The sequence below is a fragment of the Spermophilus citellus genome, assembly GCF_964194105.1.
Source record: "Spermophilus citellus genome assembly, chromosome: 15".
Lineage (NCBI taxonomy): Eukaryota > Metazoa > Chordata > Mammalia > Rodentia > Sciuridae > Spermophilus > Spermophilus citellus.
The window spans coordinates 76,521,666-76,536,125 of NC_138195.1; positions in this window are offsets into that span (position 1 = coordinate 76,521,666).

Below are 14,460 nucleotides of genomic sequence, written 5' to 3' on the forward strand. Positions count from 1 at the left end.
CAAATAAGCCAGACTCATAAAGTCAAAGGTCGAATGTTTTCTTTGACATGCAGAAGCTAGTTCAAAATAAGGTGGAAGAAAAAGTAAAAGAAAAATGTGTGTGGCAGGGGAAGCAATCCATCAAAATACAAGACAGATCAGTGGAACAGAGCAAGGAGTATTGGGGAGAGGGAGGAGGGTCTGGAAAAGGGAAGAACAGTGGAATAAACTTGACCTAACATTCCTATGTACATATGTGAATCCCACCACTATGTAAATCCCCAAGGCACTAATGAAAAAAAAAACTGTAAGGAAGTAGCCAAATATCCTTATATATAAATTTAAAAACTGTAAAATATTACATGATGTAAAATTTATAATCTGAACTATTTTTTAAGAATGTAGTTTTCGGAATATAGAGCAATAGAGTTGGCCATCTATGGGCTGATACCTCTGAAAATGTGAGCCCCAAATAAAGTGTCTCTCTTGTTGGATATTTTGGTCACAGGGACACCAAAGCTGACTAATATATATGTATTGTGTGTGTGTGTGTGTGTGTGTGTGTGTGTAATTTTATATAATTGTAACATATCCATTTTTATATAATGCAATATATACATTTTCATTATAATATATAGAATATTTTTTCTATATCTGCAAATATGCTTTTGGGATTTTGGTAGGGATTTTTTGGGGTAGTATGAACATCTTATAGATATTAAGCGTTCTCTTCATTAACAGAGAAGTATTTCCATTTCTGTTTTCTTTAATTTCTTTCAGCAATGTTTTATACCTTTTACTGTATAAATCTTTCAATTCCTTAGAGAGATTCATTCCTAAGTATTTCATTTCTTTACTGGTATTGTTTCTTAATTTATTTTTCAGATTATTAATTTTAATGTACAAAGATTCAACTGTTTTTGTGTCTTTATTTTTTATCCTGCAACTTTGTTGGATTTTAGTAGTTACTTATCAGTAAAAGTTTTCAAAAAGACATTTTAAAAAAGACGTTTTTGCACTAGGCTCCACTTCTTAAGGGATTCAAGGTGTCCTAGATGTGCCTCACTTTTGCTGGGGATCAAGTCTTTAATACTCCCTGCCACACACACTTTTCTTTTACTTTTTCTTGCTTAGTGCCTCACTTTTGCTTTAACACTCAAGCTGTAAACTACACAAACCCCTTAAAAGACATGATTTTCAAATATTTTCTGCCATTTAATGCGTTTGCTACAAAAAATAATTTTCCCTATGAATAGAGATTTTACTTCTTTCTTTGTAATTTATATGCCTTTTGTCCTTCTTGCTTAATTGCTATAGCAAGGAATTTCATAACTATTTTTAATAAATGTTATCAGAGCAGGCATTCCTGCCTTTTTTCATGTCTTTAGAGGAAGAGCATTCAATGTTTCATTATTGAATATGATGTTACCTGTCTGTTGTTCAGAATGATCTTTATTGTATTGAGAGTTTTCTTATATTCCTAGTTTACTCAATGTTTTTTACTATGAAAAGGAGTTGAATTTTGTCAAGATTTTTGTCTCTTTTTTCATTAATTGAGATTGTCATGTGGTTTTTGTATTTCATTCTGTTATTGTTGTGCATTAGATTGGTTGGTTTTACTATTTTAAACCATTCTTGCATTCCAGGAATAAATCCAACTGGGTCATGTCATTTAATTCTGTGTAGTATACTGTTGAATTTGGCTTACCATTGTCTATGTCTGTTCATACTGCTGTAAGAAAATTTCCACACCTAGGTAATTTATAAAAAACAGAAATTTATTGACTCACAGATATATTGAGGATAAGAAATTCACACAAACCAGCATCTTGTGAAGGTCTCTTGCAGTGTAATCAGATGACTGATTTATAGGCTAAGTTTTACCTGACTGAATTACTGCTGATTGAAGATAAATCCAGGCTTAGTCAAAACATGTGTAAAGCAAAGTCAAAAATTGTCAGGATTTTTGACAAGAATGAATAAATGGCACTTTAAAATAAAATTATTCAAGTGACAAAATTTTAAGAATGATAATAGAAACAATCCTAATAGTCACAGAATATTAAATCAAATATTTTTGTTGTCAGCAAACTCTAAAATGTGAATAATTATATGTGTGTTTTGCAAATAATTAATCTCATCAATTGAGAAGAAGAATAAAGAGTTATCAATATGTTTCAAAAGCAAACACTGTGTGTGTGTGTGCATGTGTGTGTGGACTCAGGGGCACTCCACCACTAAGCCACATCCTCAGCCCTATATTTCATATTTTAGTTAGAGACAGGGTCTCACTGAGTTGCTTAGTGCCTCACTTTTGCTAAGGCTGGCTTTGAATTCTCTATCCTCTTGTATCAGCCTCACAAACCATTGGGATTATAGACATGTGCCACCATGCCCAGATAAATATTGTTAATATTTTTAACCTAAGAATTATACATATAAAAATGTATTTCAAATAGGTAATTACAAATAAGCAAAAGTATTTATAATCATGAATTATGAAAATCCTGAATACACCCCAAATTCCAACAAGAGGGCATTTGATAACTAAATATCAATACTTAAGAATGGTGAATAATGATATTCAGCTACTAAGAACCCAGTTTCAGAAGAATAATTAATTAAAGGGGATTAATCAGAAACCATTGAGCATGAAAGCAGGTTAAATAGATGTCACATAATCCATTTTTCACCTATGCAAATTTTAACTATTATTTAGTAGTTTTATCTTCCAAAGTTCATTGAAAGACATGAGAAGTTGAGGGTGAGGATAAGAATTCTTATCATTACCTGCCCTGCACTGACTTTTTTTTTTTAATGTTTACTTAGTTGTAGATGGACAGAACACCTTTATTTTATTTATTTATCTTTATGTGGTGCTGAGGATAGAACCCAGCTCCCCACAGATGTGAGGCAAGCATTCTGCCAGTGAGCCACAATTCCAGCACTTGTACTAACTTTTAACCTGTTAAACAGGTGTTCTTGACACTAAAGTCTTGGAAACATGAAACATGTTTCCTGAGTATCTTTTTACCTGTGGAGTTCAAATTAATAAAACTCTTTTCTCTAGCATCTCATTTCCTAAAGTAGTGGCAGCAATCAGATAACATGAAGAAATGTGTATGCACAAACCATTTTGTGAACCATCTTCCTTTTGACACAAGTCATTTGGAAATTCAGCATGTGTACCAAATTTAAGAGGCTTTCTAGAACACAAGCTTAATACAACTCTTTTAATCCTTGTGATTTTTGTGAAAACTTTCTTTGCTATGGGGATTTTTTCTGAAATTTTCCCTAGTTTCTTTTAGATTAAGCAAGCTAAACTTCAGATTGTGTCATTGCTAATTAGTGTTTATATGTAATTTTCACTTACAAGTGGATTTTTGTATTTAAAAAAAAAACATTTTCAGAGTTAGCACTTTTCTGCTTTGTTATAAATCTCTAAAACTTCACCCAAGTGGTCACAAGAACATGTTATAATTACACTGCATCCATAAATTGCTTAAAGGACTGTGGGATGTTGTTTTGGGACAATATTAAAACATGTAACACATATACAATTGTAACACAGAGGGAGAAGAGAGAAAAACAAGATAGAAGAAATATTTGTAAAACAATTGTGCAAAAATTGGATCAAACAAGAAATGTGATGCATAGAGAAAGAGAAAAATTATGGCAAAATATCCCCCCAATTTTTAATATCTATATATGTAACCTAGCCAAGATGATAGATCAACAGAGCCATCACAGACATCTGAGACAAAAACTAAACTTCTCACATCTTATACGACTATGAACTCAAAAAGATCACAGCCTCAAAAAGCAAACAAAGAGAAGAGGAGTTGCCAGACCTATTGGCAAAAAACATTATCCTGGATGGTCACAGTCAAACTAATCCCAAGTATTTCACTTATCTGGTGTCAGAAGAGCTAAGACTATCTGGTATCTTACTCAAATCTGTCCTTTCCTTATGGTAAATTGAACTTACCCAAGCAGGGTACTTTTAGGATAGTTAGACCTCTCACATATTAATTAGCTTCCAAAATTACACATTCCAATACCAATAGCTCAATAGCTATAGGGTGTGTTCCATAAAGCCTCTGCTGTCTGACTTCTTAAGGTCCCTTAGCCAAAGCAAGACATGAGGTCATGAGGTCCTATGAAGGACAGTCTAAATTCTAAAAGGCCGCATTTATTCTGGGTCATTAATCTAAGAGTATAGGACAGCACACATTCACTCTCAGCTGTTAATTAGGAATGTTAAGGCTACTCCAGTAAATATTTCAATACTGAATGGGAGGACAAGCAACTCTGTATTAGTCTGTTTTGTGTCGCTATAAAAAAATTTCTGATGCTAATAAGTGTATAAGGAAAAGAGGTTTATTTAGCTCACAGTTCTGGAAGTTCAAGAGAGTTGTGCCGGCATCTGCTCAGCTCTAGTGAGGGTTTCAAGATGAGGGCATCACAATGGTGAGAGCGACTGGGAAGGAGTTCACAGAGTGAGACGGGAAGCAGCAGAGAGCTGAGACAGCTGAACTTGCTCTACTACAATCCATTTTCAAGAGAACCAGTTCACCTGTTGAGACCAGCAATGATCCCTTCTGAGGGCAGGTTCCTGGAACCTTACCACCTTCCAGTAGGCACCACCCACAGGTTCACCTCAATGATGGAACCTTGTCTGCAGCACATGAAGCTTTGGAGGACAATCTCAAACTGTATTCCAAACACTGAAACCCCTGCAACGCATCCCTAATCACAGATTTGGTGATATCTCAGGTCAAAGTTGTCCCTGCCTTCTTTCCTATGAAGTGATGTTGGATTATATGAGAAAGTAATCTTGAAAAGGTAAATCATCTGCTTTACTGTTAAGTCTGGTATTGGGAATGGCCCTATGTGGGAAAGGGATGTCTATTCTCTGTGCATGAATCAGGGGTTTTGCATCCAGCAGATACAGCATGTATATAAAATATACAATGATATAATAAAATAATTCTAGACTTTGGGCCATTAGACCTGGATTCTTCCTTTACAGAATAATTATGATCTTATGTTGTCACAGGACCTCTCAAAGTCTCATCTTACACTTTACAAATGAGGGGACAATATTACCTTTTGTTATTTTTTTAAATCAAAAATGTTGACAAACACTTATAAAAGAGGAGGTGGTATTAAACATATACAAGGGATTATAATTACTCAAATATTTTCTGAGAAAGCTGGAAAAAAGATCTGATTATTGACTAGTAAGTTCATTATTTACAAGTCCTAGTCTTCTCAGAAATAAAAGTAGAGCTTGCTATCCTAGTCATCAGCTTATTCTTAAAACACCAGATACTCTGGGCTTGAAATCCATTCAACCTGCAGTTGACATACATAGCATACTTGCTTTCTCACAGTAAATAATGCAAGAGCTCCTTTCCTATGCTGCGGTGATCCATTATTGGCTATGCCCTAAAATTTTCCTAAAACATCTGCAAAGGTAATAAAGCAATTATGGAAACCATCTGGAACTAGAAGAGAGATGAAATAACAGAAACAAAAACAAAATCCCTGGCTCCTGAATAACTGAATAATGTAATACGGAACAGTGACATTACCAACTCCACTATCATTAAAGGAGAGAGCAAAGTTTTATGTTAAGGGAATATGCATCGTTTATTATAAGTCGTGGTGGAGTTTCATGGAGCTCCACTCCTCAAGGAGGCTGAGCATCCAGCTGTGTTACTCCAGACATAGCCCTTGGAGCCCTGAGCTCATTTATCATAGGCACTCAAATATTTGCATGGTTGGGGACACATTTAATGATCTTCCGGGCAAGTTGTCATGCCCTCAGGGCACTAGACTGACTCACTGATAAAAATGGGAAATTTTGCTATTAACCTTATTCCCCCCCAAGTGCTTCAACTAGATTGCTGTAGGAGAACATGATATTTGTTCTAATGCTGAGATCCATTATTTATGCATAGTTGACAAAACAAGGAAAAACTAAACCCACAATACAAAATGTGTTCTAATAATTCTGGAACATTCCTAACCTCTCCACACTGTTTTATGATAGAAGAAAGATCTTAAATATGTGGTTAAGTTATATATTCTGATGTTTCAAATATACTGTTTAAGACCATAATTCTGCAACATATTAAGTATGTGTTACTGGGAAATTATATCACTTCTCCAAGTCTCTTTTTCTCTCAAATCTTTTACTGAAAACATTACATGATTTTAGATAGAATTCAATGATATGTTTCTTGAAAACAATACATTGAAACTGAATAGTCTATAAAATCAAAGTTTCACTATTATTAAATAAAATTCACAGGCTAGGCCTGTGGCTCAGTGGTAGAGCATATGCCTGGCATGTGTGAGGCACTGAGTTGGATTCTCAGTACTGCATACAAATAAATAAAATAAAGGTCTATCAACAACTAAAAAACATATTTAAGAAAATTCAATGAGGTACATTAAAACCACTGAATATATTTCTTCTCCCTCCTCTTTTGACACATTCCCCTCAAATCTTTTAATTAACCACAAAAATATTACAAAAATTGGAATGCAATCAATAACAAATTTAAAACAAAGGGAAAAGACAATTTTCTCTTTTGTTTTCTAATTTACATGAAAGTCCTGAGACCAGAAGATTTTTGCTCTAGATTTCCCCCCATACCTATTATTAGGCCTCCAGAAAATGTGCTAATATCCTTTAGAAGATTCAGTTTTCTATATCCATGGATGAGAAATCAAGTGTGATATGCTCAGTTTAGTTGGCATTAGTAAGAAATAAAAAACAGCATTTATGGTCAAAATTCTATCAACTTAAAGTCTTATTTATTGTTTAGCTTCTGATCTAGTAATCCCATTCTTTTGAATTCATTCCTCAAAAAATAATTCTAAGCAAGAAAGAAAAAGTCTATACCAAAATGCTTACCTTTTCTCAACAATTGATTATGAAAATTCTTATACTAAAGAAAATTTTAAAGCATTGTATGGTGAATGGCTTGCAACAGCTAAATGAATTCTACCTTTTTAAATATTTTACTCATGAGCTTTATCGTATATATCTCCATCAATTGCCCTTTTTATCCAACCACAATTTATCTTCCTTTTTGATACATGTATTGAAAGAGTTCTTATTCTTTGATTCTGTTAATATGGCCAATTGCCTAAGTTTTTGTATTCTTGTGTTAAAACACTACTTGGTCATATTATTATATTTTTCATGTGTTAGATTTATTTTGCAAATATTATGTCATCAACTTCTACACCTATGGTCATAAAGGCTATCTATGGGTGATTTTCTTTACTAAAACCACATTTGTCAGTATTTGACAATGGACAATTCTGGCTTTGTAAAGCAAGTTGGCAGGTGTTTCTGCCTTTAATTTTGAGAAACATCTGGGTAAGATAGCTATTATTTCTTTTTCAATAGTTGCTAGAACTCACCCAGGAATGTATCTATGTTTCCTGATGAGAAGTCCATTATATTCTTCTCTATTCTCAGTATTATGCCTATATTCTCTTACTATCTTTTATATTTTCTCCTTATTTAAATTTCCATTAGTTTGTGTATAACATGCCTATATAAAATTTTCCTTGTATTTATTCTTTTTGATCCTTTTGACAAGAAGTCAGATATGTAGTTTGGACATTAGAATTTGATGATTTATACCAAGTCTGAAGCTCCCCCCACCCTTTTTTTACTCTATTTTCCTGATCTGTGCTTTCTGTCCACCTTCCTAGGACCCCAATTTTCTTTATGTTAGATTACTTAATATTGCAGTACAATTTACTAAATCTGTTTATTTTCCTTTAAAATCACCTTTCTCTCTTGTCTACAAATTGGAAATTTTCTACTTCTCTATATTCATGCTAATTGACCCTTTCTGTGGCAAAGTCATATCTGTTGTTATTAATCACATTTTTCCCCTTTGAGAAACTGTATTTTTTGTTTCAGAATAGAATTACAGCTGTGTTTTTTGCTGAGATTCCCTATCAGTCCATATACTATTATGGCATTTTCTTCAAGTCTTTGAAACAAATTCATTAGCTGTTTTAAAGTTCTTGCCTTCTGGTTATAATGAGGTTTACTCAGTTCTTTTTCTAACCAAACTGCTGTTTTTTTCTTTAAATAAGGGTCTTGCTTCTTTCCATGTTTAGTAATTGTCAATGCATATGATGTACTATGATTTTCTTTACTAAAGAAAATGTACACCATATAAAAATATGTACAGCATATAAAATATATTTTCTTCTACGGGATTTTACATTTTGTCAAGTAATTTAAAAGCAGAAAATTATGGTTAATAGATTCTGTTTCTTTGCTTTATAATTGTGGCTTTACTTTTGTTCCTAATTTTAACCCATATCCCTTTTCCTGGGAATAGTTTTTAGTTCTTGTTTGGGCTTTTTGAAGTCTCAACTAAAGCTTCAAGTGCTTCATGAGGTCCCTTCACTGGTTTGGCCACAACTCCACTGTCTTCCAACACCTTCCAACCTCTGGTAAGTTTCTCAACCTCAAAATCATACAGTAGCAGCTCTGTGCTCGGCCTCATAGTGTCTTGTCTTGCTCATTTGCAGCCTAGCCCTACCTCAGGATACTCTGTGGATCACGGTGCTCTCTATTGTCCTTGACTCTGCATAGCTTTCTCTTCCACAGTATTTTGCTGGCCATTCCCCAGCCGTCTCAGCAGTCTGAACACTGTGTTTGCCTCTTCTGTTTAATAAAACATCAGTCTATTTCAATCAGGCTCCTCGCCCATCTTAGACTGCAAACCCACTCCATGAAATAGTATGTTCAGTCAAGCAGCATCTCTCACCATCTTGCTTCCCTGAACTTAACCTCTCCAGTTCACAAGAATAAGGCCCTCTCATCTCTACATTTGAAGTTGAGCCCTGTTTGGATTTTTATATTAAAATGGGATTGGGAAATATCTAGCTTTTCCCCATCACCTTTACCTAATTCAGTGCATCTTAATTACAGTTAGATTATTTTCCTTGAAGCTGATTGTGGATTTGGGTCTTAGTGGTGAACTTGGAAATTCTCTTCTTCTCACTCATTACTCAATCCTGACTGCTCTGACTTTCAGATGAATGACCTCTGATTCCCACATTGCTCAGTGTTTCAGAACATTCCTATTATTTTTCCATTCTCTTCATAAGCTTCACGGATTCAAGGCCCCTTGCTATGTACCACACCCCCACATTCCAATGAGACATCATTACCAGGACCTGAGCTGTTCATTGCTCTTTCATTAACAGGCAACAGGCACTCTCAGATTCCTAGGCCCAACTTTATTCACAGAACTTTGAGTCAAATGGAATGCTTAAGTTTAAACATGTTCATGCTTTGAGATATCTAAGTTGTTTGGATCCAGGAGCTCATTATTTTTAAAAAAGCATGTAGTTTGGAAGTAAATGAACTATGTCCTTAGTTTCTCACATCAATCTGATATGAATCTTTGATTATGGTTTTCTATTCTGAAAAATATTTACTGAAACTTAAAGATGACTTTAAATTTTCTCTTTCTTTTCCCTGATTATAAAATAACCAAAATAGTTGTTGTACCACCATTTAAGAGATTTTATTTCTTTGCTTGTGATGTAGCAGTTAAACATTCCAGTTCCTATTCCTGAGCTGACCAACCAGTGGTGGACTCAGAATTAACACTCACGAGATAGTGGTGCTCTTTCTGTGAAATACTATGAGCATATTATGTGGCCCAAATTATAAAGAGTTCACAGTTTTAGAGGCTGTCGTGCTCTTTACCTGACAATTTATGGATATTAAGCTGGAATGAGACAATTTGTTCCTAAAACAGGTGTTTCCCTCCTACAAATAAGTAGTCAATGTTCTCCAACTTCACAAAATGGGTTCTACTCTATTTCATCAAATTCTCATAAAATACAAAAGGTATCAAGTGAGTAATATCAAACATTCATGTTATACATACTGTTCATCATTTTCATTTCTATTATCTCATTTAAGTATCATAATTACCTAGGGGCAAAATGGATAGGGAATTTTATGTATTAATAAAAAAATGAGGCTCCGTGTGGTCAAATGACTTACTGAAGGTCGTGCGGCTAGTTAATTATCCTATGCAATGCTATTTTGATTATACTAGTCTAATTTAGCTCCTTTAATACCATTGAGACATCAAGTCACTTCAGTGAGTTTAAGTGTTTGATCAATAATTCAAGGAAGCCCTAATTGAATGGGGCAGCATTTATGGATGTATTAAAAAGAATCACTTCTCTAAGAAGCATTATCAAAGGTCATGTGACAGCTGAAACTCAACCCACCTCATCTAATCATTCCTCTAAATAAATTATTCAGATTAGAAATAACATGCTCATTTGCTTTAAGTAAAATGCTGATAAGCACCTTTCTTCTTAAGCTGCTCACTAAGCACATTAATATGTATTTTCTCAGATACAATAAACAAATATACTTTGTTCACAGACAGGTAAAGGCATCAGGAGAGTCTATTCAAGAACGGGGAAAGGGAAAATTAGTTTGCCATCTTCAGCAAACCTACACGGTGATGTTGTACTTCAAGCATGTCATTTCAGAATAAAGATCTGACAGGCAGCTGCACAGATGCTTTTTCAGCAGAGCAAGGAGCTGAAATGAGTGCCTGATGGTGCTATCAACGAACAGCAGAAGTTTGCCAGGGAGCTAGGATCAGTGACTTTAATTCCAGGCATAAAATAATCTTTGAAAAGGAAATAAGGCCAGAGTTATCACTCACTCTGGTGGAATCTTTGTACACTGTGTGACTAATTGGGTGTGAGAGCCAACTCCACTCCAAGGGAGGCGGCAGGGAAGAACCATGACATTACCCTCCTTGTGCTTTTCAGATAACTTTACCTTTGCTGTACAACCTCAAGTTAAGGGAAATCCTCAACCGGTCTTCAAACTCTCCAGAAAATCTTTGGTGGTTATTCGTAACTAGATGATGCAGAAAGCAAGAACAAAAAGTTCCTGAGTGTTTGGTGTCTTTCCTTCACAGTTAAGACAGTGAAATACAAAATGAATTGAACATACTGATTTAAACCAGGAAAGAGCGAATAAGAAAATATCATTTATGAAGCCCATATCATTCTTCAATGAGTATTATTGAAGTACGGAGTATTATTCTTGAGCAATTATTATCATTAATACCATTTGGATGTGAGAAGAAATGGTTCCTCATCTTGGAGTAAGACAGATCTGGATTCAAATCCTCACCAGCTATTCAAAAGATGTGTAGACTTTGTAATCTGAATTAATTTATTTTGATCCACAAACAAACAATAAAAAAGGCATCTTAAACAAATAGGAATGATCATCTGGAAGAGAGTTTCATACTGTGAACATCATGTCAAGCTGATTATGTTGAGGTAAAGCTTATCTTATTTTTTTTAAAGAGAGAGAGAGAATTTTTTTAATATTTATTTTTTAGTTTGGGGCGGACACAACATCTTTGTTTGTATGTGGTGCTGAGGATCGAACCCGGGCCGCACACATGCCAGGTGGAGGGCGCTACCCCTTGAGCCACATCCCCAGCCCAAAGCTTATCTTATTGATTCATATGACCTTGGGCCACCCATCCAGTAGTAGGAAAAGGTCTACTTCAGGTGGAGAAATGCACCATAGGCAGAGCTTATAAACATAACCATTTTCTCCTACAGTTGGCCAGTTCTCCATCCTGCAGGTTTGCACTGTGAATTCCTTTTAAAAACCATTGTCAATCATCTCCTCCAATTCTCTTTCCTGATTTTCAGTCCTGATTGTGAACAAAATACTAGGTCATCTCAAGTTATCTAACTTCCCTAACCCATAAATCTCTAAGGATCTTCAGGTAAAAAGATAATCCTTCTATTATTCAGGAGGTATAGAAGGCTAGCACAGTCTGCATATATTTTTCAAAAGGAAATAACAAGAAAACAAGCAACCCCTGCCACCAACAATTATCTATACATACTGACTTGTGATCAGAGAACTTCTCACTATTTTGCCATTCTCCAAAGTGACGTGGGAAATACTTGGGGCACTGGGGTTTATGTTTTTAAGTCTGTATCATTTCTGATTTCGATTGTGTCTGGCTGTCACTGACCCAAAGTGCAGGTTTTTTTCTTTAAAGTATGAAGAAATGTACAATAGTCAGTCCCTTCTTTTGCATGAGGCAGAAATAGAAGACAGTAGTTGAGATAAAAATGCTAGCAGCATGTTGATACTCTCCTCTAGATCATAAAACAGCATTATTTATCTCAAGAGAAAGGGGGAAAGACAGGGAATGTACATTTCCACACTTGTCATGCATTTTTTCTAAGTGGCAAGCTCAGGTTTAGGTGAGAACCTCATGTTAATTTTCATTACTGCTGTCATATGCCTTTGAAGAATCCTTTCATTCTTTCACTCCATGAACATTTCTATCATTTCAATAGCAGATAACAGAGGAAATATAAGACTAAGCAAACAAGAAAGCTAAAGATAAGTCTGTGAAGAAGGTATATTTTTCATAGTATACTTAAGCAAGATTTTCATCCTCTCCCTCTCCATTGCAATTTCTTTTAACTGGTCCTGAAAGTCTGTTATTTCCACACACTGGTGAAGTGCAAGAAAGGAAGAAAGGGCCATTGGCATGGCTTTGATTTGATAGATACACAATTTGACTAGGGCTCCTGAGAATTCTTTTCTTCCAGTTAATACTAGCTTTATGAAGTCATCCGAACCAACAGTATAAAACAGAGTGTTACATTTTTAAGTGCCTACAGTCAACAAGGAAGAGCCAGGCAGCTTGAGCATAGAGCAGGAGACTGGGAGAAGCTGAAGAGTGCATGACTGTCTGCAAAAGGGTACCAGGTCTTCCAATTTTTAAAGAAGGTAGATTTTGATTTATAACTAAAGTGACCTAAGTGTTAATTACGGAAAAACCATTTTAAAACAAAACTTGAAACATTTTGCTGATTAAACAAAAATGCATCTTTAAGTTTGAGGACTGCCAAGCTATAATCTCTGTGACTAAGGAACTTCTTGAAATCAGATGTTTCCTGCTTCCTCTTTCTTTCCTTACAGCCCCTAGGAGAGTGAGCATTTACAGGCACACTTCAGGAGAAACGGATGGATCAAGAGGTAGATAAATACCTTCTCTAGGAACAGATCAAACCAAGATGGAAATGGACCATCATACAATGTGCTTTGGTCGGCTCTGTGACTGGGGGAGAGTTAGTATTTGTCCTTCCCTCCCTCAGGCAATGTGAGTCTGAGGATGGTAGCTCCTCTCACCTCCCTCTTCCTCTCATCTTGTGAAGTGGCTGGTCAGCCAGGGATGTGTGAGCAGGCCAAGGGCAAGGAGGCTGGGCTGAAAAGCACAGGAGCCCCATCTGAAAGATAAGCACCTGGGAGTTGAGAAGCTAGACTGCTAGAACCTCCCCTGGTCATAATTACACCCCCTTTTAAAAAGCTATTGTTTTCAGATCATTTTACATCTTACAGGTGACCCAGACTCTCCCTTACCAACACCCATCACAAACCATAGTCACCGACCCTGGCAATAAAATCATTGAGACCCTCCCAAAGAAACTTTGTTGAGGAGGAGGCACAAACCGGGCACTCAGTTTCCTAAATGTCCACTCTGTGAGCACCACACCCTCCTCTCGGGAGGTAGACATTGCAGTTCCCAAGCTATCAGTCAAAAGCCAAAAGGTGATAGGAAAGGTAGCAGAATACAACAATTACTATTAGGGCATTATGTAAAATTGTGGATGTGTAACCGATGTGATTCTGCAATCTGCATTTGGGGTAAAAATTGGGAGTTCATAACCCACATCAATCTAATGTATGAAATATGATATGTCAAGAGCTTTGTAATGTTGTGAACAACCAATAAAAAAAAAAAAAGATTAAAAAAAAAAAAGCCAAAAGGTGACCTGGGCAGGACTCTTTGGAAACATCCCTGAGACTCCCAAAAAAACTGGAGGGCAGGAGGGCTGCGCTGTCCCTCTCCCCTATGAGAAGACCCACTCTCTCCCTTGAAGGTCGCCTTTCCCCCCTTTCCTATCCCTTCTAATAAACTCATGTCTGTTACTCTGATTGACATGACTGACATCTCTGTGGCATGATCATATGATCAGGGTTTGAAGAGTCCTCTGCAGCTGCCTCAGCACCACAGCAGTGTGCTGCCCTGTAATAATCTACCATGCTCAGTCTTTCATCTGTTGGACTGGAAACTAATCTCTGCCTGTCTGGATTCAGTGACCCTTAAAAGATTTTAAGGCATTTATTGGCAAAAAGTCCACAGCCTTGTAGGACCAGCTCTTGGCATGAATGAGTAGAAACAGATGGAACTGTACCAGCTCTTGGGGCATAGTTTGGCCGTAGTGGGGGGGGGGTCCAACAGGGCTAATTTAGATTTTAAACACATTTACTGTATAAATCAGCAATTCTACTTCTTGGCAGGTACACTAGAGAAAATGTTAGTCACTCGCTAAGGAAGA